Here is a 15541-nt window from a genome sequence, read left to right as displayed (position 1 = left end):
AAGGATATTGAGAGTACGTTTGGTGTGTTGCAAGCTCGGTTTGCCATTGTTTGAGGTCCCACTCGCTTCCGAGATAGAAAAATCCCTCGGAAACATCATGACTGCTTGTGTAATTTTAGACAACATAATCGTCAAGGATGAGAGGGATTTGGCTTTGGAGTACAACTATATATGACAATGTTGGTAGCCGTGTGAAGGCTGCCAGGGACGCAGATCAAATCACTGCATTTCTTGAGACCTACGAAAGATCGATCACCGTGATCCGCACAGTCAACTCCAGCATGATCTTATTGAGTATCGGTGACAACTCCATGCGGGGAGATAGATTCCCATTTGTGTGCATTTCTATTCATGTGAGATTTGAACAATTTGGTGTGTGTAATAATTATTTGAATTTGAACATTTGTTGCAATGAAAACTATTGTTGTATCGTGAATTGCTTTTCGGACCATTTATATATTCCTATGTTGAATTTTACACCGAGATTTCATTCAGTTGATATCATCGAAATGTGTAAATTTGTTTGATGCTACAAACTTTTTTACGTACGGCGAGTGCTCCGGCGGAACAGATCCCGAAACATGTCCCGTAAAAGAGTTTTGCGGGCGGGCGAGCGCGCGGTTGCGGCGTCTGCTGGAGATGCTCTAACCAAGCGGGTGCCGTCGAGTGCGAGAAGGAAAACGGGGGAAGCTTCCCGACGGCGAGCATACACGTTTCGTCGAGACAAGATAAGCAGTAGCAGCAACGTTGGTGCGTACGTGGCAAGCCGCTGCTGCTGGTCTCATCCGGCCGGAGGAGAAGCAGGAAACGGAAAGCTACGTCGCGTTCTTCCAGTGGCAGGTGATCCAGACGTGCAAGTTGGGTTGGGTTGGGTTGGGCAGGCGTGTGATCTGGACGCGACCGCAACGGCGCAAGCGGCTGGTTGTTATTGGCTCTCGTCTCGCCATTTCCGTGCGATTGTTTTTTCTGGTGGTAAAAGGAGTTTTATTCCGTGGTTATTATAGAGTTACAGTCGAGAGGCCAAAGCTCCTCGGTACGTTGTCCTTGATGCAACCACACAACCGTGGTACACCCTGTATACGGTTATAGTTTGCCGATCCTAATAAACTTTCGGTCTATCGTCAATGCTTTAATCTCAGCCACAAAGACACTCATACGCCGAATGAGCAAGTCCATTGCCGGAAAGGATCGACAGAGACTCCACGGAGTCCGATTGGACAACGATTGCACAATTTTTGAAAACTTGAATACTTTTTTTTGAAAATGAAACATTTTTTGAATTTTTTTAATTCCAAAATTTAAAATGCACTTTCTGAAATTCCATAACATTTTTGAAATTATGAATAATTTTTCAAAAACATAAATATCTTTTGAAAACATGAACATATTTTAAAATTTCAGAACATTCTTTAAACCACAAAATTTTCTATACCACTATATTATTATATAGTGACCAATTTGAATGGATCCAGAGCATTAATCCCGATCATTGGTATCCTCAGTCCAACGGTTGAGAGTAGCGGGATTCGCATGAACAGCTACCATCAGCTACCTTGAATGTGTTCTAGTACCATTACGTCATTCTTATCAGAGAAAGGTGCACGCCTCTTGGGCCATGCTGCGGCCGGTAGAAGACATGCTGAGTGGTTTGGAGATGGGTCTAGAAAGAGAACGAGAGATAAGAAAACTAAAATTAACATTTAATGAATGTGGATCCCATTGTTTATTTCTCTTTGTTTTTTACAACTTTTATCAACAATCTATAAGGATTATACTTTTTCCTTTTTTGCAACAGTAAAATTTCCCTCTGTATTCATATGCAGACCATATTATTTTGCATTTCTTTCCGCGGCATAGCCTAATGCTTTTCCCCTTTTAACAAAACACTTATTTTGATCCCAATAAACTCTCTATCTAGTATCAATTCTTTAATCTCGGCCTCAGGACTCCCATACACCGAATGAGCAAGTCCGTCTCCAGAGAGGATGGACGGAGCCTCCACGGAGTCCGACTGGACAACGATTGCACAATTTTTGAGAACTTGAATAATTTTTTATTTTTTTAAATGAAACCATTTTTGAAAAACACTTTTTCTTAAATTCCAAAATTTAAATGCACTTTTTTAAAGTTCCAGAAGATTTTCTTAAATTACGATTAATTTTTCAAGTCATAAATATCTTTTGAAATATGAACATATTTTAAAATTTCAAAACATTTTTTTAAACCGAAGGGGAGCCTTGGCGCAGGGGTAAAGCTGCTGCCTTGTGATCATGAGGTCATGGGTTCAAGTCCTGGAAACAGCCTCTTACAGAAATGTAGGGACAGGCTGCGTACTATAGACCCAAAGTGGTCGGACCCTTCCGCGACCCTGCGCAAGCGGGAGCTACATGCACCGGGCTGCCCTTTTAAAACATTTTTTTAAACCACAAACATTTCTATACCACTATATTATTATATAGTGTACGAATTTTGAGTGGATCTAGAGCATTAATTAATCCTGATAATTGGTATCCTCAATCCAACGATTGAGAGTAGCGGGATTAGCATGAACTGCTACCGTCAACTACCTTGAATGTGTACTCAAAATAAAAAAAGAACTACCTTGAATGTGTTCTAGAACCATCACGTCATTCTTATTCGAGAAAGGTGCACGCTTCTTGGGCCATGCTGCGGCCGGTAGAAGACATGCTGACTGGTTTGCAGATGGGTCTAGAAAGAGAACAAGAGATAAGAAAACTAAAATTAACATTTAATGAATGTGGATCCCATTGGTTGTCTCTTTTGTTTTCTACAACTTTTACCACCAATCTATAGGGATTACACCTTTTTTATTTTTTACAACAGTAATATTTCCTTTTGCATTAACACAGACCATATTATTTTGCATTTCTTTCCGCGGCGTAGCCTAATGCTTTTCCCCTTTTAACAACATTTATGTTGACGTGCATTGCACGTGCATACATACTAATATAAAGATAGTGGACTTTTCTGAAAATGCAAATATTTTTCAAATTTATGAATAATTTTAAAAACATAATTTTGTTTGTAAATTTAGGAAAAACCAAAAAACGAAAGAGGAAATAAAAAAACCAATAAAGGAACAATAACAGCTCACGAAACTTCTGGGAAGTTCCCAAAATCAGTTGGGTCACACTGCGTGCCCATCTCTCTTCGCTTAGGTCGTTTGCTTGTGCGACACCTCGACAATCTACCGCACTGAGCGGCAAATAAGAATCACCGAGCGTGATGAGGAAAGGGCAAATATCTGATGCACCGATGCTTGTAGTGCTACCGGTGCACTGGACCTACGTAGCATGTTTTAAGTTGTTCCAAAAATATGAAAAATTGAGCACATTCACACAGCATCCATGTTTGCTGTCGCAAATTTCAAAACATTACTCGAGATCAATGTTGAGGATATCGCTTATCGTTAGCATCTCAGACAGCTGGGGGTTAGAGATTAATCGGAAATCGGCCGATTAATCGATTTTATTGGTCGACTATTAATCGGCTTTTTTTTCAAATCTCAGGTTCCCAACACTAAAGTATGCTATATTCAATACCAAAACAAAATTTTTTGACATGAAAACCAAAACAATATTGGATAGAAGTGTTACCTCGATTCTTAGCCTCTAAATCCTTGTATAATGATAAACAAAATAGGACAATAGTACATACTATTGCATAACAAGGTTCACAAAACACAAATAAACATAGTTTTTGCAAACATAATGTTAGGAATAGGCTCAATTTATCGGTAGATTCTTGATAAATCACTTGTCAAAATGATAAATCGGCCCAAACGATAAATGGTGAAGATATGGCATAATCTTATCGGTCACCCCATGATAGCGATAAATCGCTGAATCGGAAGATTCTTTGAACCGTGCTCGAGATACAAATTTGACAAATTTAACATTGAATAGTATGTCATATAAGTTGGGCTTTAGATTTGGCCCATTGTCACATTGATGTCAAATTTGCCATTCTTGTATCTCGAGTAATGTTTCAAATTTTGATTTGAAATTTTGCGATAACAAACATTGATGTTGTGCGAATGTTCACTTTTTTTTTCACATTTCAAAATGTGCTAGGAGGTGCAGTGCACCGGCATACCAGATACGTTCCCGGTGAGAAAAATACAGGAGGGCAAGTTCACTAGTCTAGTAATTTAAAAGGGCCGGAACATGGGGCGCCTCTATGTCTCGCTTATAGCTAGATGTACGAAAGCCTCGCGGCAAGCCGGTTGCTAGATGGGCCCGCCCAGGCGCATGGGGAAGCCACCACCTCGTTTTTAATCCAAGCATTTAAAAAATGTTAAAAAGTGTTTAAAAATGTTAATCAAGCATTTAAAAAATATTAAATATGTATAAAAAATGTTGACCATGTATTAAAGAAATGTTGAACTTGTATTGGGAAAATGTTAATGAAGCATTTAAAAATGTTAAATGTGTATATGAAAATGTTGACCATGTATTAAAAAATGTTAATATTATATATAAAAATGTTAAATGTGTATTACAATAATGTATTGGAAATATACCAAAGATGTGTATAAAAGCCAACGAAAAACAAGAAAGAAACAAAAACCGAAGGAAACACAGAAAATAAGAAAAGAAAAAAATCCAGTGAAACCAAGAAAGAAAGAAATAAAACTAAAGAAATACAAAAAAAAAACAGTGACACCAGAGAAAGAAACGGATAAAACCGGTGAAAAAACAAAGAAAAAACAAAAACATTTTTTCCAAAATACCATTGGAAACCCGGCTCTTTTCCCTCAAGTTGGTCGCACCCTACTATTTGACCACAGATCCGACTGTGACTCAATGGCTTGTAGTGCTGCGCAGCATCCTGGAGACCTGAGATAGATTACGCTTCAGCTGAGAACTCCTTCCATGTCGCTATAAGTGTAATATGCCTTCTCACGGGGATCATGTCTCGCCTCGTGCGAGACCAAACAGCCACTTGCCTCAAGGAACCACTCTATTGGGCCGCCAAGTTTGCTTTGCTTCTATTGTTACTTTCGCTTTTTTGTGCATTTTATTTACTAGCAAAAGGGCCCGTGCGTTGCAACGGAAGAAAAAATCATCACATTTGATCTGATTTATGACCCAAAATCAATTATTTCATCCCTTATCATTCAAATTCTAACCATGACTCCCGGTATACAGCTCTAATCTTAGGTTTTCAATATTAAAAAAAATTCAACCATGACAAATGTGCACAGTGCTAGTTTCGGAAAAATCTGTTGGTACAGAATGCTTCAACATATTAAAAATTAAGTACAGTTATACAGCTTATACATTCTAGAAAGAAGTACAGGTTGGTTGTTTCAAATAGAAGATCTCTGAAACTTATGGACCAAAGTAAAGAAATGAATGTAGGAGAGAAGATACACAAATTAGATTATGCTACGTAGACCCTATTTTCATGATACATCACCCTGCTTATATTGCTGCTTCAGAGTAACTTGCACATATAAGCAAGTTAGCATAGAGCCAACACAAATAAGATAACCACTACAGAGTTTAATCGGACTTCTCACATTAGAAAACAATTTGCCCCTTCCTTTCGGTTCGCATTTCTTTACAGTTTGGCATTCTATGACCATTTATACAGTATTTTTCAGATAATTCTGCGGTCCCTACTGCTAAAGTTCAGTTATGGACACGGTTAATCTAATCTTAATCCCATGTACTACACTTCAATGCGAAAAAACATGTAATAACCTGAAGCGAGACCATTCCCTCAGGCAATCAAACTGGAAGTGTTACTGCTGCATCAGGAGTACCAGAGGCAAACAGAGGCCCGTATCCCATAGGACTGCTGATTAGTACCAGGGGCAATCAAATTGTTATTCAAATCCTGCAACTTATATGCACGTGATTTTCATCCTATAACCATCAGTAAGCTCTGGTTGTAAATAAAAAATAGTTGCATCATTTGCAAACGAAAAAATATACCTGCGGTGAAGTATGTGGAGACGACAGTTGATGGTCTTCCGGCAAAGTCGGCGGAGGCAACGACGGATGGTCTTGCAGCGAAGTCCACAGAGACAACGGTGGATGGTCTTCCCGCGAAGTTGGCGGAGGCGACGGCGAAGTCGACATTGGACTGTTTCTCTTCAGAACTTGTGATGTGATCCGATCAAGACTTCCTTTTTATGACACAGAAGAATATGTGCACGCTTGAGAGATCTATATGCACGTTTCCATCTCTTTTGCAAGTTGCGACCATGTGAGCATGGTCTATGTTACTGTAAAAGAAAGAGAAGAAGAAACCTTTGTACATGAAGGAAATTAACCATGAATAGATTAGCCTTAAGTCACACGATGGGGAGAAGTAGATTTACCATTAGGAAAATATAGTTCACACGCACGCACCGGGTACAAAAGATAAGGAATGCTAAAACGTAGCATTAGCAAGAAAATAAAATTGCATAGAATAGAAGCACCACAATTTGAGCCGAAACCTGATATGGGTAATAGCCGATTTCTTTTGCTTGAAAAGAATACATCAAAGCTTCCATTGGTCACTGAAAATTCTCCCGGCTACCGGCAAGTACGCAAGCTCATGCATGTTCTTGGTTTTGCATCTTCTCTAGAATTAAGGACATTACTGGCATAGTTGATTCATCAATCACCCGCTTCTAAGTGAAAAACAATTGATCAACTGAGGTGGGAGCACACACTATATATTAAATAGCATATCGAACAATACCAAATGTGGCAAGACTCAAATGAGAAAAATTTCGGGACAAAACTTATCGATGAGCACAATGCACGTCCACAAAGGAGAAGTGATGTTTACCTATTTTGAGGCACAATTCAAAATAACTACCATGCCTCTCACCCACTTCAAAAAGAGGATGATAATTTACAACAACCATCCAGTCTTCTAATCATAAGGTTGTGGATTGTCTTTACCGTGGTAAACTGGTGCTGGAACAGAATCAAGAAAATATCGGGTGCCCTTAGCCCAGTAAGCTTGACTCAAAGAGTCAAAACCCCATAAGCCCACGCCCTTCATTGCAACATGGTGCCCCATTCGTGTTGCCACTTACTTCCCTTGCCGCCCATGACCTCCACAGCGCTCCTTATGGCTAAGCCTAGCCGCCGGCTCGACCTTGTCCGAGTGTCCGTGTCATGCGCCGGCTGAACCCACCGAAGAATTCGCCCAGCGAGCTCTTCATCAAACCCCCTCGAGTAGTTAAATCTACAAAGAGAAGGGAAGGAGAAAGAATGGCATCAATTCTTATCAATCATCATCACCTTTCAAATAACAACTCAGGAATAAGATATAGTATCATCCAAATAGGAATATGCAGCACTAAGATTGAATAATAGTGAACCAGACCAGAGGTTGGATGAGCCATATAGTTTGGTTGGTGCTAGAGTACCTCCGTTAACCAACATCATAAGCATATTATGGCATCCAATGTCGAGCAGACTGGTTGAATCCATCATGATCGATATCCTTGATGTTGGGTCCATGCCATCCCGCCTAGAGGGCCCCATCATACTGTTCTGACTAAAAATAAAATGTTCCATTGTTACATAAAAACAATACCACAGAGTGCAGCAACACTATCATTTACCAATTACATATGAGTAAACTTGGAAATATTTTCAGCGGAAGTGATACAATATTAATGCCCAATTCAGTTGTTATGTCTACATATGCAATGATTCAATATGAAGATGCCAGACATCTTCGACAAAAAGTATCTGAAATTCAGAATCACCTGAAAGAGCACGCCATTGGTAACCTGCTTCCTGGCCATCCCCTCCCGCACTGCCAACGGCACAGAGAAGTATCCATCCACCAATCCTCGGAGAAGCGCCCTCACCCAGTACAACCATGTCCTCCATCTACCTCTTGAATACCACCACCTCATGTTGTTGATGCGCCCCTCCATCGGCACCGGAGAGCATCAGCACCTGATGGTGGCTCCTCCTTCCCCCCTCCATCGGCACCAGGGACAGGGAGCAGCTCCTGCCTCTTCTCCTCGAACAGGAGCCTCTTCATCCAGCGTCCAGGACTTGGCCTGGATCAGCTTCACGGGCGCGGCGGCAAAGAGGCGGAGGAGTTCCTGGGTGGGGGAGGCGTGGACGGCGGCGAAAAGGAGGGCCGCCGGGAGTGGGCGCGCGTCGACCACCTCGCAGTCGCTGGGGATCTGGAGGCCGGCCGGCGGAGATCATCACCTCTGTTTTCTATAAGGCGGCGGAGGTGTTGGGGAAGAGGAATCTGAGATCGCCCGAGGACGGTCCGATCCCCATGGAGACCCGGAGGCCCGGACCAGCGCCGCAGCCTGGGTTCGACATCCTCGTCCTCCCGGTGGGTTGGGGACGACGGGGGCGTTGCGTCCGTCCGGGTCCTGTGAAACAGCGATTACGATTCCTTTTTTATTACTGTAGGAAAGACTTACCTCTGGAGTGCGGGTTAATTGCACAAAAACAGTAAGGTCTTTTTTGTAAAAACACCGTGACGGTGAACCCGGAGACCCAATCCGTGCTTTATTATTACTAGCAAACATGCCCGTGCGTTGCAACGGGAGATAAAAAAATAGCACAATGTGTCCACCGGGTCACAACATGTTCCGCTAGCACACGCCAACATACAACATCAATTGGCATCTCGACAAATCATGGCAAAGCAAACCGAACAGACCACGCAACACAACAAACAGGGGATCCAATATGTTGTGCACTTGTGAAAGTAAAAGCAAAAGGAAAAACACATGAAACCAATGGCAAGCAACTAACAGTACTTTCATGATTTAGATTAATTACTAGAAAAAAGGCCCGTGCGTTGCAACGGGTACAAATAAATAAATTTATGCTTAAAAGGCTAAAAAATATTTTACCACTCAAACAGTTTCAAGTACCAAAACAATTTTCTTTTGATTTGTGCAAAACAAACATGACAATCACTAAGCTGCCTTATAGTCAGAGATTGAATCACTAAGCCGCCCCTTGTAAGCAATAATGATAGAGTTGCGTGCAAGTGTAAGGTCAGGAAAGGTTAACTTTTAGATGGGCAGCCAGAATTAATGATGATATTAACAATAGCCTTGTTATAGTACCTGACGGTATATGGGTGACGAAACTTAAAATCCAATAAGAAGTATTGGCCGCAGGTTCCAGAACGTTTATCAAATGATTGAAACGTTCACATTGAGGCGCTGTCGTCAATAGCATGCATCATAGAATAAAGTCAGAAGCAATAGCAATGCAAGTACTCAAACATGGAGGAAAAAAGGTAAAAGTAATACAAACAGAGTACTATAGAGAACTGCCAATATCAATGGCAAATACTGAAGTGAAAGAAGCACCCCCTAGATTTCCTCTTGACTACAACCAGATTAACCAAGTTGATAAATAGACTTTTATCCTCGACTGACCATATACAATATTTGTTATAACAAAGTTAAATAAGCTACCATGCTTGTTCTAGAAGGCTAGAAGTTTCCACATTATTCTTATTGTAAAAAAAAGAGGCAGATCTATGTACATGCTTATCATGGTGCTGCAGATTTCCTCATACTCTCATACGCATGCAAAACTCTGCATTGGGTGTTTGAGCACCAGCTAGTTTGTACCCCGTGTCAAAACTAACGCCACCTGTAATCTGCCTTCGCCACACCTCATCCTGAAGCTCTGAACCTTACTATTTGTGCGCCTCCAGTTGCTGTCGTCGCAGCCATACAATTTGCCGTTGTGCCATGGTGGTGGTACTGTCATGCTGCCGATGGCGTCGATGGTGTGCATGATCCATCAGGTAACATAAGCGTAAGTCATGCCACCGCCCACCGCAGCCGCAGTACATGAAAGGGTCGTGCGACCACTGCATCCCACCAAGAAAAGGATCATAGCATCCCGAGGGAAATACAGCGTTGTACCCGTATCCATGATCTGCATGTCTAGTGCACGCCTCTGCCATGCCCGTCTCCTGCCCCTTTCCTGGTTCATGCCGCAGGAGCCGGCGTCGACTATTCCATCATTGTGCTCCTCCAAGGCCGTGCCCTTCTTGGAAGAGACGTACATGGATGATGCCGCTCTCCCACGCGGCCAGACTTTGAGTTTGAGGCGTGCCCACATTGCTTGAGACGAAGCTCCTGTGGTTTTCTGTTCTGCTCGGAGCGCCGCTGGCCCTGACGGCGAGGATGTTGGAGATGGTGGTGCGCAGCGTCGGGTTGCGATCAGTCCGTCCGCGCTTGCCTTCGCCCCACACGCGCAATTGGGGTTGGCGACGATGTGAGCCCTGATGGACTGGGATTCACCATTAATTGCCAATAGTTATGACCAATATTTGAAGCCACTATTGTGGAGGATGCAGCTCGAGATCAACAATTCTAGCAATGACAGTACAATGTACAAAACAATTGATTTCATGTCAAATCTAACTCTTAGAAGGTCCCTAAAAAGGTCTGGACAACCAATACTCCTGTGATTCAATTCCATCAACCATCCCTTAAAGCATTTGTAAGCTTGACTTTTCCAGATTGAGTCAACACATGGAAAAATCACGTTGCTTACCTGAGAATTAGTGAAACTGTTTTGGATGATGGCTCCAACAAATGCTACAGATGATGGCTGCACGAATCAGACATGGATGGCACAAGCGCACTACTGCCATTAATGGAGCCGCGGAGCCGCAAAACATATATGATCCGGTCGAGAGGCCAGAGAGGTAGAAGCAGACCCTCCACCATGCTCTACCTGATTAACCAAAGGATGTTCAGAAACCCACGGTCCAAAACAAAAATTGATAACAATGATAATAAGACATGTAAAGTTGAAAAGGATTTTGCGAGTGTCTAGGGCCAACCTGCTCCAGCTCTAGCTTTCCATCCAATTCGTATTCCACCTTTTCTTGAGAGGGAAATTCGTTTCCGTCATCTCAAGAATTTTTCCTGGACACTGAAAACTAAAAACAGTTGGATTCAAGGGCAAGCCGAGTGGATCCATTAAGTCCCCGCAAAACTAAAAATTGCAAACATAAAAAACTCATACAGCTTTACATGTTTTTCCATTTTTTTCTCAAGATGGCAATCATAATGCATAAAGAGAGAGGCCAAAAGATTGACCAAATGCATATGTAACTGCTACTTTTGGCCCAACAAATGTATATTTAATTGCTACTGTGATCTTGACTTTTCCAGATTGAATCAATACAATCTTTTTCGGTGCATCAACCATCTTTCAATTGACAATTGTTTCACTAATTGTTCTGAAAATACATGGCATTAGTTCAAACTGAGGGGATTCAAAGATTGGAGAGAAATCAGACCGGGGAAGGGTAAGCGGAAAAACTTCATGAAGATTTTGACTGCCGCTGCTGCCGTCCTCATGCCTCAACCGCGACCTTCCAAGCGCCCCCACACCCGCGTACTTCCACCGCCAGCGCCGTCGAGGCCTTGCTCGTAGGATCGCCCCTGCAGTTGTCTCCTATGATTTGTGTGGATGAAGGAGTGGCTGCTGGCGAAGCCGGCGGGGTTGGGGGAACCATTGTTGAGGTGGAAGCAACGGGGAGGAATCCCGGCGGTGGCAGGCAGGGGGAGCCATCAACGGCCGCATCGTTGATTGTTGCCGGCGGTGGGAGGCCGCGGGTGTGGGACACTTGGGGTAAGAGTAGGCGCGCCGACGGGGTAGGAGGCGGCGGCGCGCGGCGGCGCCGGGCTGGGCGTGGCAGGACGCCACGGCGCGGGGAGGGGCAAGGCGTGGCAGGAGGCGACGGCGCGGGGAGGGGCGAGGCGTGGCAGGAGGCGGCGGCGAGATGGAGGTGCAGATGGGATCGGGAGGCAGGTTCGTGACTCGTGAGGGTGTCTTTTTTTTCTTTTCTCTCGTGTGTACCGGTTCGATTGACTTATCACGAGGACTGCGGGTTGAATACCCGAAACAACAGGGACCTTTGTGTAAAAACACCGCGACGGTGAACCCGAAGACCCAATCCGTGCTTTATTATTAGGGAGAGATATGGAAAAACATCATACATGAAATCAAAGAAAAATAATTATCTCTGCCTCTATTGGAATTAGTAGAAAAAAGAATGTAGCACTGCAATAACACACTCCAAGGCAAGTAACAACATTTAACATACTTATTTCTCCTTAGTACTTGTACTGCTCAATAAAAAACTCTTTCAAAGTCAAACCACGCCACTTCAGTACCAAGATTTATGCTCAAAGACGCAAGCAATCAATTGCAAAAAGACGCAGCATAGATAAATACCTTCACTCTTCCAAGTAGTTCATCATATCTCCAATGTCCTCGTAAAAATCTTTTTCTACAGTTGAAAGGACCCCTTATTTCAGTGTTCAATCTCATTAACTGCTGAATTATACATATAACATGTAAGATTTTATCTCTCCTATTAAAGCGCTGACAATAAAATCTAGAATATCTCCTTATTTGCAAGAATCTAATGCAACTTCAAGCATGTCCAATATACTCATAATACTAAATCCATTTTTATCCTTCTGACTCAAAGATTAAGAAGTATAAGATAGCATGAGGCTGAAGGAATCAAACACGACCTTGCACCGAACACAGCCACACAGGTACATAGAAAACCCAGATCCGACGAATGCGGCTGGACGTGGGCGAAGACAATTTGGTTCTGTATCTTCAAGCCAAGCAACTCTGTGTTCTTATCTCTCTGGCTCTCTGCCCAAATCTCATAGCCTGGACTGTGGCGAAGCAGCAGTACCACACACGCATGCGCTGAGGCTGCTCGAACTTATCCTCTTCACCTCGCCACCCCGTTCCAACGCCTCTGTACACACAACCCCGCCACCGTCGCCCCTGGCCAGCGCTGTCTAGCTTTGCTCCACACGGCCGCCGCGCAGCCGTCGGCAGGAGGGACTGCCGTCCTAGGTGCCATGGTAGCCAGCGTCGTGGTGGGCTTGGTGGAGCACGGGGCGGTCTAGTCGGGCACGGCGAGCGGCACCGTGGGGGCTGAGCGAGAAGTGACAAGAAAGTTCCGCGGAGGGGATCAATGAAGGACGCCCATGCAACTGCCGCTCCATCCTCTAACGCAACTACTGATGCGGCCACGCACAGCCGCGGCTACCATCCGGTCTCGCAAACGCTCAAGCCATCGCAGCCGCCGCTCGGGTTGTCAGCCTCGTTAGCTTGGGAGGACCGTCGCAAAGACGGAGGCAGCGGTGAGCGGAAGGGTGGAGGGGTGACGGCAGGCTGTAGCGGGGGCGGCGGTGGATCCGCAGCGGCGAGCGGGGGCGGCGGCGGCGCGGGCTGTAGCAGCAGCGCCGGATCCGCTTGTGAGGAGAGGATAGAGGAGACTGCGCCGCTTCGCTCGAGACAAAGGCGCGGCGGTCGGGTGCGTCCGAAATAATAAAAATTCACTAACGCTCGGGCCATTGGGGATTGCGGGTTGATTTCTAAAAACCACAGGGACCTTTGTGTAAAAACACCGCAACGGTGAACCCAGAAACCCAATCCGTGCTTTATTATTAGGGAGAGATTTAACTTTTAACTAGTGTTCATTGCATGTTTTAAAAAATGCTAGTATAAACAAATTGTTCACACAACTTTCGAAAAATGTTAGTACAATTAACAAAACATTGTTTGTGACATTTAACAATTGGTCACATATTTTTTAAACAAGTTTCATGTCATTTTAAATAATGTTTATAAATGTAACAAAATACTTCCATAATACAAAAACCAGTATCATGTCATTCAAAATATTTTCATGGTACTTTATAAAAAAATGAGCGTCCGAAAAAACATTCATAACATTTTTTAAAATGTTTATACAATGAAAAAACTGTCCGTGGAGTATAAAAAATATTTTGCAGATTTAAACAATGTTCAGTGTGTACTTAAGAAATACCTAACATGTATGCTGAAAAATGTTCAAAACATGTATTTGAAAAAACTGTACATCATGTATTTAAAGAAACGTTCAACATGTATCAAAAATATGTTTCACTTGTACACTAAAAAGTACAATTTGTATTGAAAAAATAGGCATGTGTGAGAAAAGGCAAAAAAGGAAAATGAAAAAGAAAAAAACAATAAAACCCGTTGAATAAACATTTAAAACTCAGGGCCGAACCTTTTTTGCTATGTTCATGCAATGACTTTCTCGACCATGAAAAGACGGTGAAGGACGCCACCCCTCACTCTCATTCTCTGAAGTCTTCACTCCCAGTGACCAACTACTTCCAGGAGCAGCTAAGAAAATAACGGCAGTTACGTGAGAACAAACAGTGACTAGCTCCTGTGAATGTAATTGACGTAAAAAAGCAATAGACAGATCGTGTGCCCCCTAATTACACCCATATACTTGTATAGAAATTACATGACAAATTCTGCATTCACAAGGTGCCATGTACCACAATGTGTAGCCTCATTGATCAACTTATTAAGCAAACGACATGTACCATCCATAGCGTTGTATGTTTGAGAAATCTAGTAAGCATTGATGAGTCTAGAAAATCTTTTGGTTGTACTTTCGGTGGATCACAAGCACAGTCCAAGTAGGTATTGATTAATTTAAAAAAATTGCGTTGGATCAAATACATATTAATGTGTTATTATCATGTTACTCCGTGCTATCCATTTTGACTTTTGTAGTACTACCGGTTGATCCTGAAGCGTCTGGACCACGTTTGCCGTCCATCTATGCAGTGGCGGAGCTTGCAGCCCATACATGGGCGGGCCGACAAGAAGAACATAGCTTATGGGTTGCTGTTTTAAGGCCCAAGAGTAGATGTATATTGTAGAAAACTTCATGGGCTGGGCGGGCCGCGGCCCATTCGGCCTTGCTGAAGCTCCGCCGGTGCATCTATGTCTCATCCATGTATTTTGTTTTTGCAACACTCCTGATAAATATGAGTATTTAACAAAAAAACTACCACATTTCATGGAAATGTTCCTACAAACTACTACTTTATAAATTTGTGCCGAAAACTACCATTTTCTCACTAATCCTTGACTAAAAACTACCATGTCTGAAAAAAGCCTGATTTGCCTCCTTTAAACGTGTTTCTGACTGGTTGGGCCCACACATAAGCGTTGACGTGGCACATTAGCCAAATCCGTTAGATTGGCCGTTATGACATGTGGGGCCCACATGCATGCCAGTCTCCATAAAGAAACAAGTGTATTTTTTCCCCAAAAGAAGATTCTGAATCAAGATCTGGTTAGAGCCGCCTGAGCTCATGTGCGGCCTCCCATGGCGCATCTCTCACGGGGCAGGCAGTTGGTGGTCGCTGCCGGCCCATGGGGCGGTGATGCTCGACGTCTCCTCCCAGTCGAGCAGAGGCAGCGGCGCAACGGGGTGACGGGGGCGAAGATTTTGGCCGGATCCGGTGAGGAGGCAGGGCAGCGGAGGTTGGGAAGGCAGATCCAGTGGCGGAGATGCACCGGCATTGAGCAGGTGCGGTGGCGCGACGGAGGCATCTCTGTGTAGAACGGAGGAGAGAGAGAGGTTAGGCGAGGGAGGGCCAGAACGATGGGAGAGAGAGATGGAGCGGTGGAGACGTTCCTAGTGAGGCGGCGGTCTCCTAAGG

At 43.5% G+C, this 15541-nt stretch overlaps 2 long non-coding RNA genes across 2 annotated transcripts; both read right to left on the bottom strand.

The window, feature by feature from the left end:
• Positions 1-5264: 5264 nt before the first annotated feature.
• Positions 5265-8365, bottom strand: LOC123135110 (uncharacterized). Its single transcript, XR_006465824.1, has 4 exons — positions 7745-8365; positions 7400-7530; positions 5964-7215; positions 5265-5865 (listed from the first exon to the last, which is right to left on the bottom strand). It is a non-coding gene; the product is annotated as an uncharacterized lncRNA (long non-coding RNA).
• A 1761-nt stretch (positions 8366-10126) lies between these two features.
• LOC123135109 (uncharacterized) lies at positions 10127-11289 on the bottom strand. The gene is made up of 3 exons (XR_006465823.1): positions 10831-11289; positions 10539-10721; positions 10127-10271 (listed from the first exon to the last, which is right to left on the bottom strand). It is a non-coding gene; the product is annotated as an uncharacterized lncRNA (long non-coding RNA).
• Positions 11290-15541: the final 4252 nt, after the last annotated feature.

This window comes from Triticum aestivum, chromosome 6B (genome assembly GCF_018294505.1).
Source record: "Triticum aestivum cultivar Chinese Spring chromosome 6B, IWGSC CS RefSeq v2.1, whole genome shotgun sequence".
Lineage (NCBI taxonomy): Eukaryota > Viridiplantae > Streptophyta > Magnoliopsida > Poales > Poaceae > Triticum > Triticum aestivum.
Note: the sequence above shows the minus strand (reverse complement) of the source record. Positions and strands in the feature narration are given on the sequence as shown.